A 5,458-nucleotide genomic window follows, 5' to 3' on the forward strand; every position below is an offset into this window, starting at 1 on the left:
AGAGGGGCTCCAGGGCCAGGCACGTATGTTCTCAGGGGGGAGGGCGAGTTGGCAGCCTAGAGGTTCAGGGGAGCCCCGGCCGACAGAAAGGCAGAGGCCGGGGGTCGGGCAGAAGAGGACGTGGAAAGGCAAGATGCTGGGAGGCTGGGGTGTCCGGCCGAGATGGAGGCTCCAGATGACAGCCCCACCCGGCAAGGACAGGGCCCAGGTGGGGCGGGGACCAGGAGGAGGCCAGGGGACAGCTCTGCCCTGCGGTCCACGTCCAGCTACAAACAGGAGGTCTGAAGGGACGGGTGTCCTGGGCGTGGCCCCGAGGGCCTGCAGGGCCGGACGGCGGCCACAAGCAGCTTCCACGCTGTAGCCTCGCTCCACGCTGCCCTGCGCAGGGACAGACACCCTGTCGCCACGCCCTGCTCCTCGCGGGCTCCAGGTCCCAGCCCCAGGACGGTGGCTGTGGTGGCTATCTCCAGTGGGTCCCTCAGCAAAGAGGCAAGTGGCTTTCTCTCCAGGAGCCAACCGGGCTTCTCTGGGCCCCACCCACCCTTGCAGAGCCGCCCAACCACAAGGCTGGCTTTGTCTGTTCAGCTCTCTCCAGCTGCCACGACTGCGTGTCTCGGGCTGGGGCTTAAACACAGACACTTACGTCTCATGCCCAGGAGGCTGGACGCCCAGGCTCGGGGCGCCGGCAAATTCAGCTCCTGGCTTGCAGACGGCTGCCTTCTCACCACGTCCTCACGAGGTGGAGACAGAGAGAGGACGAGACAGAAGTTCTCATAAGGACACTAATCCCATCACGCCTCTCCCATGGCCTCATCTAACCACAGTCACCTCTCAAAAGCCACTCCTGCAAATACCGTCATTCTTGGGACGCAGCCTCGGTGCATGAACACATTCAGGCCACATGATTTCCTGGCCACCTCTGGGACTCTCAGCCTGGAGGCCAGACACCCTGAGCCCCTGCTGGCTGAGGCCCTTCACCAGAGAGGCTGGGTCACCTCCGCCAGGACACCGCCCTGCCCTTCACACGATCAGCACTGTCCCCTGGCAGGAGCCTGGAGCAGCTGCCCTGGGTGAGGAGCTCTGAAGGACGGGCAGGGAGGGCCCAGCACAGCAGGCCGGGGACAGCCAGGACGTCGGTGCAGCCTGACTCGTCTGGACGGCCGCCCGCGCATCAGGGGTTTGCTCCTCCTGTCATGAGTCAGTGCGGACAAGGGCAGGGTCCTGGCCGCAGCCTCCTCACGACCCGACTCTGCGGCTGGGGGCGGCTATTCCTGGACAGACTCGGGCGGCTCAGGACCTCAGAAAGGGGTCAGAATTCCCACGAGGCGTCATCACCGTCTGAAGAGCCCGCTAGATGTTGAGAACACAGGAGATGCTGCAGGACAGCGTATGATCCTGGAGATAAAAGAGACTTCAGAGGAGAGATGCCAGCAGCCCCTGTGCAGGGCCGACCATCGTGGGAGGGGCAGGAAGGCTTCAGGGAGACCCCCCCTGCCCCCCACTGCTGAGCTGGACCAGGCAGTGGAGGAGGGGCCAGGAACTCCTGTCCTGCTGCCTCCCACCCGCAGGCCGACCTCGGGGGAGGAGCACACCAGACCCTCCTCCTTTTCGCACAGCCGATTGGCCCCAGGGCTGCGGGGGCCAGGAGGGGTGGGGCTGTGCCCAGAAGGGTGCCCCCAGCGCAGCCATCCTGGCCTATGGGGAGGGGAGGAGCGCGGGCGAGGGGGAGGGGAGGCACTGGGTCTGTCCAGAAAGGGAGAACACCAGCTTGTTTGTCACCTTCCTACCGGCCCCGGTGACACCCCCATAGAGCCGTGGGTGGCACAGGTCTGCTGAGTCCTTGGGGGGCCCCCAGGACTGTGGGGTTTGGATTGCAGGTGATGGCTGCTGGCCAAGGCCCTGAAAGACGTCCCTGGGAAAAGGGCTCATGACTTTGCCTTGTTCTAGAGCCAGAGCTAAGAAGGATCCCAGCCTGTTTTTACCAGCCCAGGGCTACCAGGAGTGCTGAGTGGAGGCAGCATTTTCAGAACCGGAATTGATCAGTGATGCCCTGGGTTGATGAGTGATGTCTGGCACAGGCACAGGCTGCAGGGCGGAGAGGCATTCGTGTTCTCTGCCCCGGGGGCTTTGGTGCACCTGCCAGGTTCTTTCTCAGGCTGCAGCTTGGTGAGGTCTCTGAGGGCGTGGTGGGGGAGCACAGGTGCTATGATCTTTCAGCTGAGGGCAAGGGCCCCAGCAGGACGCTAAATCGCATTGGCCGTCTGTGTGGTTCCTGGCATAGCTGTGCTTCCAGACCCTCTGTGCGCGCTCACCTCTACCCTGTTCTGTCGAAAAATCTGTACCTTTGAAAGGTTTGTGGTTCGTTTCACTTCCCAGCGTCTTCAGGTGGACATCGACGTTGGAGTCTGGGGCTCCAGACCAAAGCCGCACGGTCAAGATAACCAGCAGTTTCCTCTACGACACAAATACTGAGGTGCAAGAAGAAGCACAGGCTCTTCCGGGACCCCAGCCCAGGTAGGAATGTTTGCACTGGCTTTTCCTCTCTGTCCTGCTTCTGAGCCCCGGTGACATTAACCCACCAGCCCGAGGCTACATCCAGCTCCGCGGGCTAGGAACCCGGGGAGAAGGGAGAAAAATGGAATAAATCCCTATCCCAACAAAACACACAAATTAGGGCAGACGTTCTTTAGGTTTGGTTTTTTTTGTTTTGTTTTGTTTTTGTCTTTTTGCCATTTGTTGGGCCGCTCCCACGGCATATGGAGGTTCCCAGGCTAGGGGTCCAATCGGAGCTGTAGCCACCGGCCTATGCCAGAGCCACAGCAACGTGGGATCCGAGCTGCGTCTGCAACCTACACCACAGCTCACAGCAACACCAGATCCTTAACCCAGTGAGCAAGGCCAGGGATCGAACCCACAACCTCATGGTTCCTAGTCGGATTCGTTAACCACTGCGCCACAACAGGAACTCCTGTTTTGTTTTGTTTTTTTTAATCCTAGAAAAGTGAAACAGTGTTGCCAGGCAGACCTGGGCTCCAGGGAAAGTGCCCTCGCTTCCAGGTGAGTCTGCATGCACCCAGCCTTGTGGCTTCTGGCCTCAGCGGGGTGGGGGGAGGCGGGGCGTGGTTTGGAGCCAGACAGACCTGGTTCAAAGACCTTTTTCCACCCCACGATAACCACAAAATGTCCAATCCTCTCTGAGTCTGTTTCTTTCCCAGTAAAATAGGAAGGACTTTCATTCATTCTTTCTTTCAATGATTGAACTTGGCCGAGGTGTGACTGTTAAGCTGATTGAATGAGAAGTAGGTACCTCTCAGAGCGCCCTGCCCCCTCCTCCTCCTTCCACCTGCCTTTGCCCTAGAACTTTCTGCCTCTGCCAGGAAGTCTGGTCTCCCCGAAAGGCATTCCAGAGAAGGTCAGGTGGCCAGGCCTCCGGCGTCCCTTTGCACACCTAGTCTAAGAGATTCCCAACTCCTTCTGGCCAAGGCCGCTTTCTTCATGCACCCCTGGCAGCCCAGAGACCCATTCCTCTTTTCCTTAAACTGAATCCACATTTGGGTTGAATGTCTAAGGAAAAAAAAAAAATGGTATTTTTCAGGATTTCTTTCTTAATTCTAGAAGAACCGTATCAGCGTGATTTTATGGAAAGATAGCCACAGGCCAGTGCCATTTTGCATCCGGGCTGAACCACCTGCCATCACTGGTTCTGATGGGAGTGTGGGAAGCAGGACTAGCTCTGTGTGGACAGCCAGGCCCAGGCCCCGATACCCACCCCCAGGGAGAGCCACAGGGGACCAGGGCCAGGCCTTGGTTTCTCAAACTAGCCCACCCCCGCCCCCGCCCTCTGCCCAGTGGGGGTGAAATGAAGAAATGAAGGCAGAAGCCCGTGTTACCTCCTCACCCAGCTGCCCATCGGCCCTGGCAACCTGCCCTTTGCCTGGATGTGGGTAAAACGATTATGTTTTCCCTCTTTAGCAGGTGTATCGCTAAACACAACCGCATAACTTGCTAGCTTACCGAGTGTTCAGTTAGGTGGGTTTTGGTCCATTCGCAGACGTGCGCCAGCAGCACCGCAGTCAACTTCAGGACATTTTCATGACCTCGGAAGAAACCTGCGCCTTCCAGCTGTCACCACCCATTCCCCGGTCCCCACCCAACCCTAAGAAATGGCCAGTCTGTTTTGTGCCCACAGATTTCCCTGTCCTGAACGTTTCGTACAAAGGACGTCCCAGAGCGTGTGTCCGCTGCGCCGGGGCTTCCTTCACTGCGGGCGTTTTTCGGGCTCGTGCCCTTCGTAGCGGGAATCAGCACTTTACTCCTTGCTTATGACCCAACACACTCCCTTGTGGGGTGACCACAGTGGTTGCCTGCTCTTTGGTCGACGGGCATTTGGCTTTTCCTACCTTTCGGCTGTTGTGAATGGGGCCCCGTACATACACAGGAACAGGTTTTCACGGGGACGTCTGTCTGCCTTGCTCGTGGGCCGGTACCGGAGGCGAGCGTCTGGGTCACGTGGTAACCGCGGCGAGTGTTTCCGGAGCTCTCAGCGACCTGCCGGCTTGGGCGCGGGTTTACGCCCCCGCCCGCGGGCCTGTCTGCCCTTTGGTTCTACCACCCTAGCGGATGGGAAGCGGAAAACTGGTTTCCCCAGGGACCTCTCCCCGCAGCGGCCCGGGTCACACACAGTGGCCTGCGGCCACTGGACCTCGGAGGGGCCCCAGCCATCCTTGACTTCCGGACCGACCTCTCCCGCCTGGACCACGGTCTGCGGTCCCCTCCCCGCGTTCTCACAAGAGGAGGAAGAGGCCGTGTTCAGCGCGGGGGCCCCTCCTTCGAGCAGTTTTCCTTCCGGGTGGCTCTCTCCCTGTGCCTCCCAGGCGGTCAGGATAAAAGTCCACCTGGGGACCTGCCATCCTCGCGACATGGCCTTCATGGGCCCCTCCGGTGTCACACCACATGTATCTCCACGGATGTCCTGCTCTGTCACACCGGCCTCTGAGCCTTTGCACCCTCTGTTCCCTCTGCCTGTTGTGCTCCTCCACCTTGGCTGGCTGGGTCCTTCCCGTCCGTACAGCTCAGCACCTCCTCCGTGGGGACCTCCCAGACCCCTCCTCAGTGGTCCCGCAGCACCGCAGCTTTGGCCATGTGTTTGTCTGCTCTGCAGACATAGCTCAGCACATGGTAGGTGTTCAATAAATGTTTGCTAAATAAATAAGTAAATGAAGAATAAATAAATCTGTAAAATGGGGACTCGGTGTTTACTGAGTTTCTGCTGTGTGGGCGACATCGTGAAATTATTACGAGAGGAGGGCAAGATCCTGGGGGGCTGTCTGGAGCGCCTTCCAGAGCATGTGTGTATCCTGGCTGCGTCTCGGCTATTGAGGATGGTGTCCCTGGCACCCCACTTTGGGATGGGCACACAGTAGGACCTCAGTAAACACAGTCAACAACGTGGAAGATG

General features: G+C 59.2%; 1 long non-coding RNA gene across 2 annotated transcripts; it reads left to right on the top strand.

Annotated features, from left to right (window-relative positions):
* Positions 1 to 606: 606 nt before the first annotated feature.
* On the top strand, positions 607 to 5,247 carry LOC106506442 (uncharacterized). 2 transcript variants are annotated; one of them, XR_014830387.1, is made up of 3 exons: positions 607 to 2,514; positions 2,998 to 3,057; positions 4,052 to 5,247. It is a non-coding gene; the product is annotated as an uncharacterized LOC106506442 (long non-coding RNA). The 2 variants fall into 2 exon arrangements; XR_014830388.1 differs by having other exon boundaries at positions 628 to 2,514; positions 3,224 to 5,247.
* The last annotated feature ends 211 nt before the right edge of the window (positions 5,248 to 5,458 follow it).

Source organism: Sus scrofa, chromosome 15 (genome assembly GCF_054392235.1).
Source record: "Sus scrofa isolate SSC_HxYL_T2T_F1_AM1 chromosome 15, Sscrofa_HxYL_maternal_Yorkshire_Landrace_v2.0, whole genome shotgun sequence".
In the NCBI taxonomy this organism is placed as follows: domain Eukaryota; kingdom Metazoa; phylum Chordata; class Mammalia; order Artiodactyla; family Suidae; genus Sus; species Sus scrofa.